The 15,656-nt window shown below is 39.1% G+C and overlaps 1 pseudogene; it reads left to right on the top strand.

Annotated features, from left to right (window-relative positions):
• The first annotated feature begins 14,745 nt into the window (after positions 1 to 14,745).
• LOC102762335 lies at positions 14,746 to 15,652 on the top strand (annotated as a pseudogene).
• The last annotated feature ends 4 nt before the right edge of the window (positions 15,653 to 15,656 follow it).

Below are 15,656 nucleotides of genomic sequence, written 5' to 3' on the forward strand. Positions count from 1 at the left end.
TACCCAAGCAATCATTCCCATGCCCTTAATTTTACTAAGGGTTTTTTCCCCCTTCTATTCTCTTTCACATCAAAATGCTTCCTCTTCTACAGAATAGCTGAAGTCCCATCCCTTGTACTTGTTTTCAATGTCTCCAGCCACTGAGCTCCTGTAGTACTTAGTACAGTGATCCCTGATTGCATAGATCTCTGTTCTGAGGTATAATTCCTAGCTCCTTACTACCATATGGGTATATTTTTTCACGTTCCTAACTCCTTGCCGGGCTTCCTGTGTGCTCTTCCCATAGCTGATGATCAATTGAAAGAAACTCATTTGAGTTTCCATTTTCATACAGCAGCTGAGGTTCACAAAGCCCTTTCCACAGATAGCAGCTACTGATTCCCACCACAGCCTGGTCAGGGCAGCAGGGAAAGGGCAGCAGGGGGAGAGTTCTCCCTGATTGCACACGGTGGAGGACTGAGCCTCTGAAAGTGGCAGCATCTAAGCTTGAACTCAGTTCCTTTGGCTCCAAATCAGTGCTCTTGCTACTCTCTCACATTGCCTCTCTCTAGGACGCCTGTTTTCACATGGCTGAGTCATCGGAGTTTGACTTCAAGCAGTGCAGAGTGCCCACGTGCTGGCCAAGGTAAGATCTAGGGTGCTGCTTCTCCTAAGCTAGGGCAAGGAGTCTGAGGCCAAGGCAGCAACGAAAAGGCTGTTGTTCTACTGTCTTTCTTGAAAACTGGCTCAAGTCTGGGCTGGGCAGGATGGGAGAGAAGAGGGGAGTAAATACCATTATGGTTGGTGGTCTGGATGATTCCAAGGGCCTTTTGATGCAAGTAGGTCTTAGAGTCCCCCAACCACCTCTTAGTGACACCTATCACTGAAAAGGAAAAACGAACTGCCAGGGAAATGGAGACATATGGTGGTAACTTTACACACTGGGTAGTTTACTTTCTCATGAATAGAGATGCTGTCTGAGAAACCTGGTGGGCAGAAAATCTGAAGCTGCTTCTATGGTACTTCCACAAAGGAAACTGGCCTTTGGCGAATGATGAAACCATGCTGGTTATGATTTCTCCTTTGAAGTCTAGCTTCCCCCAAGGGAGACTCCAGGAAATAGCAGGTAGGTGTCATGGAGTTTTTATTAACCTGGATAGTGCAGTTGGCCCCCAGGACTCACTCTCAATCTTTTTAGGACAGAGCAGCTGCACCACTTTGTGTGAACAACAGTCTTCATCTACACTCCAATCAAAATTCCAGAACATTCTGTGGGATTCTGGAGAATGCCAGTCCTACTGATCGGAACTCATCTCACCCCACCCCACCTTTGGCCCTTGCTAGGTATACGTCAGTCTCACAGATTATGTCTGTTCCTCACACGTGTGAAACTGATCCCTGCCTTTAGTGTCTTGATGTTGCCATGGAGGGGAATGCTTTCCCTTGGAGGGTGATGGGGCTGGTATTGTCTTTTTAACCAGGTCTCAGATGGAAGACCACTCCCCAGAGAGAGGGCCACTTAAAGTTGTCCCTCAATTGTCACAGCATCTTATTTCACACCTGTGGGAACAATCATGAGTGCCTGAAATCTCTTGTTTACCTTTTTAATGTTTTTCTTCCCACTGCTCCATGAGTCTTGCCTGCCTTTTTAAAAATAGATTTTATTTTTAGAACAGTTTTAGATTTACAGAAAAATTAGAGAGATATTGCAGACTCAGAGAGTTTCCATGTATCCTCCGCCTTGCCCCTGCCTCCCCTCCTCCTCTATAATTTCTCGTATTATTCCCAACTTACATTTAGCATACACATTTAGTATAATTAATGAACCAATATTTTTATTTCACATTAAATATATTATCACCTACTTCAAATGTAAACTCAACAATGCCCAGAAATCTTACAGTGTGATGCCATTATAGGAAATGGGCCTGTACTCACCAAGTTATCCAAAACACAATCCTAAAAATTATACTTGATTTCTACATTGAATATCTCATTTCTAATTTATCAGTATATCTACTTGATTATTCTTCCAAAATTTGTAATGAACCAATAGTGATACATTATTATCAGCTAAAGTTTATAATTTATACAGATTTCCTTAGTTTTTTACCGAATGTCTTTTCTGTTCTGGGATCCCGCCCAGGGTAGCATATTACTGTCAGTCCTTATGATAACACAGGCATTTCTCTGCTGTGACGGTTTCTCAGACTTTACTTATTGCCTGCCTTTCTGATTGCCCATGTTGAGAACAGTGCCTGCCACACACCAGGTACTCAAAAATATTTGCTGAGTGTGTGAGAATGAATTAATAATAGCTTGAGTGAAGAAGTCACAATTAGTAGTATATTACCTTGCATTTGTTTTGCACTATATAATTTATAAAATGCATTCACTTATCTTATTCATCCTCCTGGTAATCCTGTGAGGTAGGTCAGGGGATGAATATTATTCCTCATGAGACCTAAGGCTCTGGAGGTTAGTGAATTGCCTTTGGAATAGAAAAGCTGAGATGGTGCTCTGGGTTCCCCGTGGATCCTATTCTTTCTACCACCTCAGAGGAAAGGAAGGACCTAAAAAGAAAATAACAATTAAGGCCAGCTGGCAAGGCTCAGTGGTTGGGCATCGACCCATCGACCAGGTTACAATTTGATTCCCGGTCAGGACACATGCCCGGATTGTGGGCTCTATCCTCAGTGTGGGCCATGCAGGAGGCAGCTGATCAATGATTGTCTCTCATCATTGATGTTTCTATCACTCTCCCTCCCCCTCCTTTCCACTCGGATATCAATAAAATATTAAAAAAGAAAATAACAGTTGAGCCCATTTTATTCCTGGTGGTGGGTAAATCCAGCCCAAAGCCTCTGTAATCTTTACCAAAAATGATACAACAAAAAAATAAATAAGCACAACAGACAACAGATAGATGGATAGATAGATACATAGATGATAGACAGATAGACTCATGCTTGACTCTGAAATTTAGGTCAATTGGCTTCATTGATGTACTTTTAAAATAAACACCTAAATTTGTATTTGTTGAGTGAATATTTAATGATTCTTAATTGTATGTACATTGTTAAGGTTTAATTGGAAGATATAACTTATTAGCCTAAGGCAGTTTTAAGAAAAGGCACCATAGTAGAACTGGTACAATATGTTTTACTTGCTAATTCCAGTAAAGGCAAGTTAGTGGGTATCAGTAATAAAATTACTTATTTTCTGACATTATAGAATAATCAAATTTTTAGAAGATGAAAATCTAAAATCTAATGTTTTTAAAGGAATTACGTCTTTATTTTGAATAATGATGTGGAGTTTTACAGTTGGTAGGGACTTCTGTAACTTAACCCTCTCATTTTACAAGTGAGGATGAAGAAACTGAAAGAGGTTGAGTAACTTTCCAAAGTTCCATTTGATGGTAAAAGGTAAATCTTGATCTCAGGTGTTTTGGCTTCCATTCTAATATTCTTTCACTTTATCAAATCATGTCTCTAATTCCTAAATCAAAGGAGTTTGAACTGAGTTGTTATTCTAATAATAAAGCTTGTGCAAATGTAACCATTCATTTCTTTCTAAATAGTGATAGATAAATTCTTAACGATGAGCTAATTTGTTTACTTCTACTTATCAAAGCTGTGTTGGATGAAAAAGGGCATGATTCCCAACGTTTTATGGAAAACTACAAAGGAGGAGTAATATACCTGTGTCAATCAACCTTTCTACTGAAATTTCATTCTATTCCTGGTCAAGATTAAAATTAGCAACCTTTGTGGATGCTTCTGCAATAGAAAGAATATTCCAGAATAATGAAGTGTTTTAGATACCAAGTCAATACTTGCCATATGTGAGTGACACAATGATTAAAAACATCATTATAAAGAAGCAAGAAACATGACGGTTCTCTAGACGTTACCGTCCTCCTATACTGTAGGAATTTATAATGCAGTAGCCAATCCTCCGTAGAGCCAGTGAATGTTATTTTTCAGCTCCATGTGAGAGGCACGATATCTTCTGACCTGATTAAAAAAGCTTATTTAGAGGCAAATGCTATAGCTCAAAATGTTATATGGGATTTGGTGAGGGTGAGCAGGTTTATGTCATAAAAATGGGAAAACCCTGTTGGTTCAAAGGAAAAAGATAGAGGGAAGAATTTTTTGTTGTTGTTAACAAATTAAGTTAGTTCAGACTTCTGACTAAGCAGGTTATTGAAGACCAATATGTCCAACAGAGATGATAACCTGGAGAGAAAATAAAAAGCCCCATAAAGAAGAACTGTGATAAGGCTCCTGTGGTGATAACCCAGCTTTCTTTTACCCAATCAGCCAAGGTGAACATGAAGGATTATCAAGAGAGCCTAGGTCATGATTAGGGGAAAGCAAACCCTCAATTATGTAAGGAAGTGGCAGCTATTGGGAGAGTTACGCTGTGACCTGCCTTCCTATTTAATGAGCTGATTCATTATAGGTAATGTATGTTATTTTCATTCTAACTTACAAGCAGAGTCACCGATTTGTTCATTTTTGTTAAGAAACTAAAAGATGGGAGCAATGTTGGGGTATTTGGTTGAGGACAACATTTGAGCTGGCTACAGCCAGAATCATCCAGAACCCTGTGGTCAGATAAATTAGTCAGTCAGTCAGGGAATCAGTATTTATTGAGTTTTTTCTATGTCTGTGGTTTGGGAAGTAGAAAGTCAGAGGCATATTTATTGCTGACTTGTTTACAATTAAGTCTTAGATTATAAACTAGGGAGCCATCTCTCATGTGACTTCAGGCAAAGCATTTGACTTTCAATCTTTGCTTATTGCAAAAATAAAATGAGAAAAGAGATTTGCCTCTAGAAAATTCATTGCATAATATTCAGACCAAAGAACACTTGATTCTTGGTCAACAATTACTAGCTATGTGATATTGCATATAATTATTATTATTACCATCTAACATTAGCATAACACATTTGTTTCAATTAATTAACCAATATTTTTTTATTTCACATTAAATTTATTATCACATAAGTTATTTAACTAACCTTTCTATGGTCGCTGATATGTTTAGGTGCTTCACAAATGGTAGCTATTGTTCATAATGACAGATCAGTTTTATTGAACATAAACATCATAGTTATATATAAGTACCGAGAAATGTATGAGGTTGTTACTACAAAAAAAAAGTTTTCTAGGGTGATTCATAAAAGAAATGAATTTTAATGGAGAAAGAAGGAAATTTGTCATTATCTATGAAAAATGTAAGTATGCACATCTGAAAACAGCTGAGAAATACTGTGGAGATAACAGTGATACATCACAATAGTATAGGGATGTTTGTGGCTTATTATTTGAAATAGCAAAGATTAGAAAAAAACTTAAATTTCTGTAATAAAAGCTATAATTACTAGTTTATTGAGTATTAACTATATTTCAAGTATTGTTTAAAAGTTAAAAAAATAATCATTTATTTATCATAAAATCCCTGTGGGAGTAGGTACCATTATCATCCCCATTTAACATGTATTCATATCAAAGAATTGTGTACTGTCTTGAAATGTTGTTCAAGTAAAAATAAGCGATTTAAAACTCCATTACACACACACACACACACACACACACACACAAACACACATAAATATTGTAAGATAGAATTTAAAAAATAATCCAACAATAGCTTTCTTACAAGAGACTCAGTTTAAATAGAAGGACACAGAAAAGCTAAAAGCCACAATATACAAAAATCAACTGTATCTCTATATACCAACAATAAAAGCATAGAAAATGAAATATTAAAAGTAATATCACCTTGCCCTAGCTGGTTTGGCTCAGTGGATAGAGCATCGGCCTTCGTACTGAAGGGTCCCAGGTTTGATTCCAGTCAAGGGCACATGCCTGGGTTGCGGGATCAATCCCCAGTAGGAGGTGTGCAGGAGGCAGCCGATCAATGGTTTGCTCTCATCATTGATGTTTCTATCTCTCTCTCCGTCTCCCTTCCTCTCTAAAATCAATATAAATATATTTTTTTAAAAATAATATCACCTATAATAGTAAAGTATGTCAAGCATGTGGAAGAAAATAAAAGATATTTAAAGGTTCTACACTAAATACTACAAAACATTGTTAAGATCAACTTAAGAATACCTTAATAAATGGAGGATATACTATGTTGATGAGTTAGAAGACAGAATAATACTATACAGGTGTCAATTCTACCAAATTGACCTGTAATGGTCAATGGAATTCCAATCACTATCCCAGCCGAGGTGTATGTGCGTGAGAGTGAGATTTGAAAAGTTTATTCTAAAATTTACATAAAGAGTTAAGAGTAGCCTATACAATCTTAAAGAAGAAGAAGAATATAACTTGAAGAACTAAACTACCAGACATAATAATGACTAATAAATTAGAGTTTGTACAAGGTTAGACAATAAACCAATGGAACAGATCAGAATTTAGAAATAGATCCAAACACAAAGGGTCACCTGATGTTTGACAAAGCTGACACTACAACGTAGTGGGGTAAAAATGACAATTATTTTTTTCAATAAATGATGCTGAGTCAACTGGATATCCACTTGGAAACAAATGAATGTTGAACCTTTTGGGTCACACCATCCACAAAATTCAATTTTAGTCGGATTGCAAATCTAAATGTGAAAGGTTAAAAAAATAAAGCTTTTAGGAGAAAACTTAGGAGTATGTGTCATGACCTTGGAACAGGCAACTATTTCATAAACAGGGATAACAAACACTAATAATGAAAGAAAAAGAATTAACATAAAAATTAAAGTCTTCTGGTCATCAAAAGATACTATTAAGGGAGGGAAAGGCAAGCCACAGTTGGAGAAATTATTAGCATTGCATATATCATACAAAGAATTCATACCTAGAATATAAAGGACTCCTATAAAGTAACAATTAAAAGCAGACAACCCAACATTAAAAAAAATGGTAATGCTGAATAGCACTAAACAAAGGTAACCAAGTGGCCACAGGAAAACAGAAGAATGCAAACAACTGCAATAAGATCAACTAAATCCAAATATATACATTACTGTAGAAACGTAGCTAACACTTTGTCCCGCTACCATGATGAATAAGCATATGTATCACACACAACAAAATACTTTGCAAGAATAAGAAGCCCACCTGTGCAGTTCTGAGACGCAAAAGAAATGAGACCTTGAACAATTCCTATAAGCCTTGTCTACTTGCAAAAACAACTTTATCTCTGACTTCTGCGATGAAAACAGGCCATGACCTTTGTGAATATGATAATCGTGTGAGAAAGTTGCTCTTCCCAACCATTAATAGATCAGTCAACTAATGCAACTTGGAAATGTTGAGGGTTTTTCTTATTCAACTAACTTCTTAGTTTTTGTTTGTTTGTTTTGTGACCCTTCTGAAGTCTGAATCTCATGTACTACTTTGCAAATCAACTTTTCTTCTTCAAAATCTGCAAGTCTTCTTTTGACAATCTTAAAACATACTGTAATTCTGCTCCTACTTACATACCCAACATGGTGAACTCATGTGTTAAAAGATATGTATAAGACTGTTTACAGCAGAGCATAAATCAATTAATTGTGGTATGAAATGGATAGAATAGAATGAATAAATGAATCATGATTTATATATTCAATGGAATGCTATACAACACAAGAATAAACCATCTATCATTACATGCAACAACATAGATCCATCTCACAAACATAACTTTGAGAAAATGAGTCCAGACACACAAAATACTTTATGATTCCACTTACATAAATTTTTAAAATGGAACATTTATCTATAGTGCTGGATGTCAGGATGGTGAGCTATGGTTACCTTTAGAGGTGGATAACCATCCGCTTGAGGGGTGTCCTGTGTGGTGGTAATATTCTTTCTTGACCCACGTGCTAGTTACAGTTTTACTTTATGAAAACTCACCAAAATTTACACCTAAGATCTGTGCATTTTTTGGGAAGTATGTCATACTTAAAAATAAAGTTTATTTTAAAACAGAAAAGGACATAGATTGATGACAGAAAGACAAAAGCATATGACATGACATGACTGGTATGAAAAGCAACTCAGTGTCCTTAAGACTGACTGTGAGGGAGATTGGTCTGCTTGTGTGGAGAACAGAAGCTGTGTGTGCGGAGGTGGAGGGGGGTGGGTGGGGGAAGAGGGGCAGGGATGGGGGCGGTGGGGAGAAAGCTGAACTCATTTCTTATAATCCTTCCTCAAGTCCAGGAAGGGATTGGTAGTGACTTAAAATAGTTAAAGGAACACAGAATTAAATTTCAAGAAGAATGAGAAGAGGCTTTGGTCTGTAGTATGAGGAAGGCAAAGGAGAGTCAATGTATTCAGTCAAGGGTCCCACCATGTCAAGGGCGGATGAGCAATCAACGTTCCGCTGCATTCTTGTCTCTTTAATGTTGCCCATGATTAAACTGACTAGCTTAATACATCTAAAACTTTTATGTAATATCCTTAAATGCTGGGTGTGAATGTAGCTGAAGCAGTTTACACAACTGCAGAATTATTTGGTAGAGCTTACTGACTATAACATGCAAATGCATGAATCATCAAATACTATCCAGGATTTAGTGATCAGCTCCTATATACTCAGGTCCTGGGGAAATAGAACAAAAAAATAGGATGTTTAGGTCCTCAAAGGAGCTAACAGCATACAGGGAAATAAAAGGCTACCATATAAAACCACTGAGTGAATATAAGAATACTTTGTGTGAAGGGCTAATATCCAAGCATCCATCAAAGGATCTCTGCTATGTGAAAGAACCATGGGGTACATCAATCTGAGGGAATTTTCTTGACAACAGCATTGGAACAATATACATCATTATGTTATAGTCATATTTAGATCATTTATGGTATGAAATGCAGGTTTTTCCATTGGTATGGGGACTAATTATTATTTTCCAACCTATGCAAATAGGATATGAGCATAATACGCCTAAGCATGTATCATATAACATGGATGTTTCTATGTATTGGAATTCATACGGATCCAGTCATTCTGGCAGTATTTTCATTTTTTAGACATATTTTTATTGATTTCAGAGAGGAAGGGAGAGGGAGAGAGAAACATAAATGATGAGAGAGAATCATTAATTGGCTACCTCCTGCACACCCCATACTGGGGATCGAAACTGCAACCTGGGCATGTGCCCTGATCTGGAATCAAACTCTGAGCTCCTGGTTCATAGGTAGACCCCAAACCATTAAGCTACACTGGTCAGGCATTTTGGTAGTTTTTAAATGAAATGGAAGGTCAGTAACACTTTGGAGCTCCATGGAACACCCCTTACTGATCATGCAACATGAAGAAATACCCATTCTCTTACTTTAAAATGAACAATTGAGCACTGGCTGGTGTGGCTAAGTGGTTACAGTGTTGACCCACTGATCAAAGGGTTGTGGGTTCAATTTCCAGTCAAGGGCACATACCTGGGTTGCAGGCTTGATCCCTGACCCTGGTCAGGATGAATGTAGGAGGCAACCAATCAATGTGCTTCTCTCACATCAATGTCCCTTCCCCTCCCCCTTCCCTTCCCTTCCACCAAAAATAAAAAATCAGTGGAAAAAAAATATCCTCGGGTGAGGATTAATTGACTAACTAACTAAATAAATAAATGGAGCAATTGAGCTGGTACTATAAGAATCAAAATGGTTCCAGAAGTAGTAAGATTTCCACTCAAAACCAGCAAAACAACTATTAGACACAGAGTCCAGCTTTGAGATGAGCATCTGGGTTTTAGTGCCCTGGCATGCAGCAAAGACCATGAAAATGGATTCATAAGTAGACAGAAGAACCCTTAGAGCTTTGCAGAAATATGTGGAAGAGTCGCCATTAGAAAAGACTGGGCTGCCTTTTAGTGGAGGGGCTCAGAGTATTAAAATGGAAGCAGTCATGTCAATGTCATCTCATCCGTTCCCTCAACAGATATTTATTGAGGATCTGTTTGGATGCCAGGCACGATTCTAGTCCTTGGGGATATGACAGTGAACAATAGAAGGAAGGGGCCTACTTTCAAATAGATTATATTCTAGTGCAGAGAGAATATAGACTTGAAAACAAATATATAAATCAAAGGGCCCTATAGAAAAAATAAAATGGCATGAGGAGTGCCTAGAATAAGGTAGATCCCTCCACCAGGACTGCTGGCCAGGCCACTCTGTGGACCCCAATGATGAGGAGGCGGCAGCAGTGAGATGGGACACAATAGCACCGCTTTGAGAAGCCTTGAACATGCTGGTTACAAGTAGCACGGGGGAGCTTACTTGACTGCTACTGTCACCAGAGGTTCTTGGGGAAGACCTGTAGCTCTGACGTATGCTAATGGATGCACTGGGGTCTGAGGGGGAAGACAATTAGAGAAGCTGTGCAAAGTCAGCATTGCCCTTGCACTGCTAACATGTCTGAGGACAACCTATCCAAAGACACGCTCAGCTGCAACCTGACAGGCACATGCAGAGCAAAATAACCCCTGAATCTTCTATGACTGTGCAGCTCTAACCGTGCACTAAAATACCCTTACCATTGCAACGGCATGGAATGTCATTACAGAGCCTCATGTTTCAGTGGAAAGAGACCCAGATTTTGAAGACTTGAGTTCAGGTGTGGACTCTACCTGTGAAAAACGGTGTAAACTCAGACAAGCTGCCTAATCTTCCTGAGTCTCAGGTTCTTCATCTGTACCAGGAAGAATGAAAGTAAGATCACAGAGGGACAGAGTTACTGCAATGATGACGTGAAACCAATATCTATAAAAATCCCAAAACATAATGCAAATATTTGCATCAGAATTTATTCGTCCTGAACCTAATCCAGCCCCACTGTGGATGGACTAGCCTCTTAAATACCAGCCACAATAGATATACCCTTTATATCCTCTCATTCCCTGTGAATTGCCAACCAAGAAGAGCTGACTGGCATCCTTAGATGAAGCATCTGCCTCTGGCTTCTCTCCATAAGGACAAATTAATTCTCAATTTCTTGGTCCAGGTGCTGTGTCTATCTAGTGCATCATGCACACATCCAGGGTATGATTCCATTCAGCCCGAAGCAATTCACATTAGAAATATTTGAGCCACACCTCTGTCCATTCACCTCTTTTTCCTGGGGAGCCTGTGGCCATTCTTGGCTCATTCAGTGTCTTCAAGTGTAAGGCAGGAGAACTGTGGCAGGAATGTTCCTTGTGATGGTGACCAAAGACCATAGCAATTCAATGTGCTCACTGATAAATAGTCCCACTGCGGTTCACACTTTTCTGGTTGCCTGTCTTCCTCTAAGTTTTTTCTTTGTTTTCTTTTTTTCCTCTCTCTCTTCCTTCCTCCCACCCTCCTTATCTCTCTCTCTCTCTCTCTCTCTCTCTCTCTCTCTCTCTCTGAGAATATGTGTTAATAATTTCCAAAAAATGAATCAAAGGCTACCCATTTCTGAAAGCTAGATACACATGGACAGTGTGCCTTTATAATGCTTGTTACAAAGCAACTGGAATGCAAAGAATGGAACCTCCATTGGAGCTTTAAACCGAGTATGAGTGAACAGTGATTGCCCGGCTACGTGTGGCCTACCCAGCTTTATAATAAGACTCGTGATCTAATGGCAAAGCAAAAGGAATCAAAGAGAAATGGCTCCCATGGGCTCCGCATGTAGCTTTCAGCCAGATGGTGGCAGGGTTATTCCATCATATGCAGAGTTGAGTCCTGGGATCTGGCTCTTATGAGAAGTTATGGCACTCAGCCTCACCATTCACCTGAATTAGTTTCCTACTGCTGGAAGAATTTACCACATACTTAGGGGCTTAAAACAACACAAATGTATTCTCTTGTTCTGAAGTTTAAAATGAGTCTAAAAGGGCTAAAATCAATATGTTGGCAAGGCTGGTTCCTTATAGAGGATCTAGGGAAAATCAATTCTGTCTCTTCCAGTTTCTATAGGCTGCCAGCATTCCTTGGCTTGTGGCACATCACTACAGTCTCTGCTTCTGTGGTCACATCACCTCCCCCTTACTACCCACTCTAATCTCCCGCCTCTCTCCTATAAGGACCCTTGTGGTTACCTTGAGACCACACAGATAATTCAGGATAATCTTCCCATATCAAGATCCTTAGTTTCATCACATCTACAAAGCCCGTTTTGCCACATAAGGTAATATTCACAGATTTCTGAGATTAGGATGTGTACATCTTTGGGCATCATTATTTCCATGATTGTTGGCCTCATTCAAGCTGCCCTGACTAGTTGGGGAGGAGAGGAATTGTCTAACCAGAGGAGAAGAAAGCTCAAACTGGCTTAAATTGACAGAAGCTAACCACATTTTCTTATCGCTATTCCAATATCTTAACTAGTTCTTGACATACAATAGGTACTCAAAATGACAAGACTGCAGTTGTCCCCCAATATGCATTTCACACTTTGTCCTATATCAATAGAATGCCATCATTTAGTTGAGCACAAGGCTGCTTGTCATTAGGTGTTTTCAAGTTCTGGCGCATGGGAGCAGAAGAAAGATGTACAGCTTCCAGACTACGCTCCTGGAGTGAAGCAGTGAGCCTTCCTCCCTCTCTCCTTCCCGTCCTGCTGGCTGTATCTAAGATGTGATCATGGGAACGGAAACCTCTGAATTACTCCATGAGATGGGAGCCCTGAGCTGAGGACCAGCAAGGTAGGCAGAGCCTGGGTCCTCGACATGGTGGACTGCTTTGTCTTCCCGGGGCTGTTCGTGCTCAAACTATTTACAGACAATCAGAGAGCAATAAACTTCTCTCTTGTTTCGGCCTTTGTTACAGGAGCCAAACTTGTCTCCTAATATAGTTTTCAATGTATGAGCTTGATCTCTCTCCACAGCTTTGCCACTAAATGGATATATGATCTTACAAAGACCAGTTTGCCTCTCTGAACTTTAGTTCCTTTAGCTGAAAAATAGAAATGATAATAACGTGTACCTCATGTGTTGCTGATATTAAATGAGAGTGAACATGTGGCCATCATTTGTGAACTCTAAGGCACTTTATAAATATAAGGGTTGAAAGATTAAAATGTAAATTCTGATTCTTCCTCAAACGTGCTTGGCTTTTTAACATTTCATTGTCTAAAAGGCTCTGCCAATTTTCTCATTGACTTTCACTTATTTAATAAGGTCAGCAGTATAATTTGTACTATATATGTAAACTTTCTTCTTCTAACATTTAATAAAACTATTTTTATTTTGAATAGAAAAAATGAGACCCGTTAATTATTATTTTTCTGAATTACCCTTTGTAAAAATGTTTTCACCATTAACCTTTCCTTCTATCCTTTAAAGTTACTGGCTGGGGCTTCTGTAACAAAAGACAGATTACAAGGAGAAATTTATTTAATATAAGTTTTATATTAAAATAAAGAAATGAAGACCCAAAGATCCAATTTGAGTTGAACATTTATATACTGAATTGGAGAGAAGGTAGTAAATTCTGCAAGCATAACAAAACAAAGGGCTAGGGCAGAAAATGGTGAAAAAGTAATTAGGAAAATAAGGGTTAGATTAACAAGCTTGTTTGTACAGACTTTTCTGTACTTTGTATAGAACATGTGGTGTTTTATCTCCTTCTTTCAGGAAGAAAGGAGGAGGGGTCAGAGCACACATCTTCATCGCATCGGCTGTTTTTTAAGGGCTTTTAGGTCAAAATAATCTTTATGCCGAAGTGGCATATTTTGGGGTGGCATATTTTGCTACCCTTCCCCAGGCTTAAACTATGCCCATTCCTCTGTCAGTGAACATGTGTAAGAGAACATGGTTACCCAAGTTCAGATTTAAATGGAAAACTGGAAAAGGGAATGTGAAAGGCTGTGTGCTGGGTGGGATAAGAAGTCGTTCCAGGAACTAGGATTGGTTGCCCAGAGTGGAAAAGTGGTCAATAACCAACCCTTTCCAACATGAAGAGAGTCGAGCATGCCCTGCCCAGGGAGCCGGGGGACAATAGCTCTGACATTCTCAGCGATGCCTTGTCTCCCAGCTCAGACCCGGAGCTCCGGTTAAGCCACGACTTGAATTCCACATTCAGGATGTGCTGATAGCAGAGCTTGAAGGGCACAGACGGCACAGGGTGCAGTCTGGTTGCTAGACTATTCTTCCAGGACCCAATGCCTCTGGGTGTACCCTCAGGTTGCCTTTTTGGTTAGTCTTTATTCATCTTCATTCTTTACCATTCTACCCTCTGTGGGACCTCAGTTGTGGCAGAAAAATGAGAACTTTGAAACCGAAGAAGCGGGTAATATTGAACTCTTACATTTTGGCATCAGCAGTCCTTAAGAAAAGGCTTTCTCAATGTTTATTAGAGTGAAGTGAACATATGGTTCCTTTTGTTATCCTTTGGTCTCCACATAATAAAAGTTATCCACTGACAAATTTTACCATGTTTGTGCGCAAATTCAAAAACAATCCTTGCCCTAGCTGGTTTGGCTCAGTGGATAGAGCGTTGGTCTGCAAACTGAAGGGTCCCAACTTCGATTCTGGTCATGGGCACATACCTAGGCTGCAGGCTCGATCCCTAGCCCTGGTCAGGGCATGTGTGGGAGGCAACCAATTGATGTGTCTCTCTCATGTCAATGTTTGTCTCTCCCTCCCTCCCCCTTCTTTTCCACTCTTTCTAAAAATCAATGGGAAAATATCCTTGGGTGAGGATTAACATAAACAAAAAAATAATAATAAATTTAAAAATTTAGCTTCTGGCAGTAATCCCGCGGTGCACATGTGTTAGCGCAGCTCCGGGTGCGGTAGCGATGGAAGCTCTAGATCGGATTGTAAAGCTCCAAACGAAAAGGGCCAAGAGACTCCTTGAGAAGAGAGAACCGAAACTCAGTGAAAATATTAAAAATGCCATGCTTATTAAAGGGGGAAATGCAAATTCAGCAGTCACACAAGTACTTAGAGATGTGTATGCATTGAAAACACCATATGGCGTTCTGTATAAAAAGAAAAATATCATGAGACCACTTGAGGATCAGACATCATTAGAATTTTCTTCAAAGCAGTCAGATTGGTCTTTATTTGTGTTTGGCTCCCATAATAAGAAGCGGCCAAATAATCTATTAATCGTTTGTGTGATTGAATTAGGTATTGGGAAGCTGGTCTCTTTAAAAGATATTAAGAATAGTAAATGCCCTAAGGGAACATGCGAATATTTGCTGGTAATGCTTTTGATGTAACAGAAGACAACAGAAGGCTAAAAAAGTCTTCTTATTGATCTCCTCAGGGGCCCCGCAGTATCAAATATCTGCCTGGCTGGTTTAGAGTATGTCCTACCCTTCACTGCACTGAGGGGGAAGATTTACTTTCAAAGCTATAAGCTGCTGTTGAAGACGTCTGGTTGCAGAACACCCCGGACTGAATTGGAAGAGATGGGACCCTCATTGGACCTGGTGCTGAGGAGGACACACCTGACCTCAGATGACCTTTATAAGTTATCCATGAAAATGCCAAAAGCCCTCAAGCCAAAGAAAAAGAAGAATATCTCCCATGATACTTTTGGTACAACTATGGAAGGATTCATATGCAGAAGCAAGACCTAAACAAATTACAAACCAGAAAAATGAAGGGGCTGAAGAAGCGACCTGTAGAAAGGATAACAGAAGACCAGGAGAGAAAGTCAAAGAGAATTAAAAAAAATTGATGGAACTTGGCAAAAAACTTG

Source organism: Myotis davidii, unplaced genomic scaffold, assembly GCF_000327345.1.
Source record: "Myotis davidii unplaced genomic scaffold, ASM32734v1 scaffold168, whole genome shotgun sequence".
In the NCBI taxonomy this organism is placed as follows: domain Eukaryota; kingdom Metazoa; phylum Chordata; class Mammalia; order Chiroptera; family Vespertilionidae; genus Myotis; species Myotis davidii.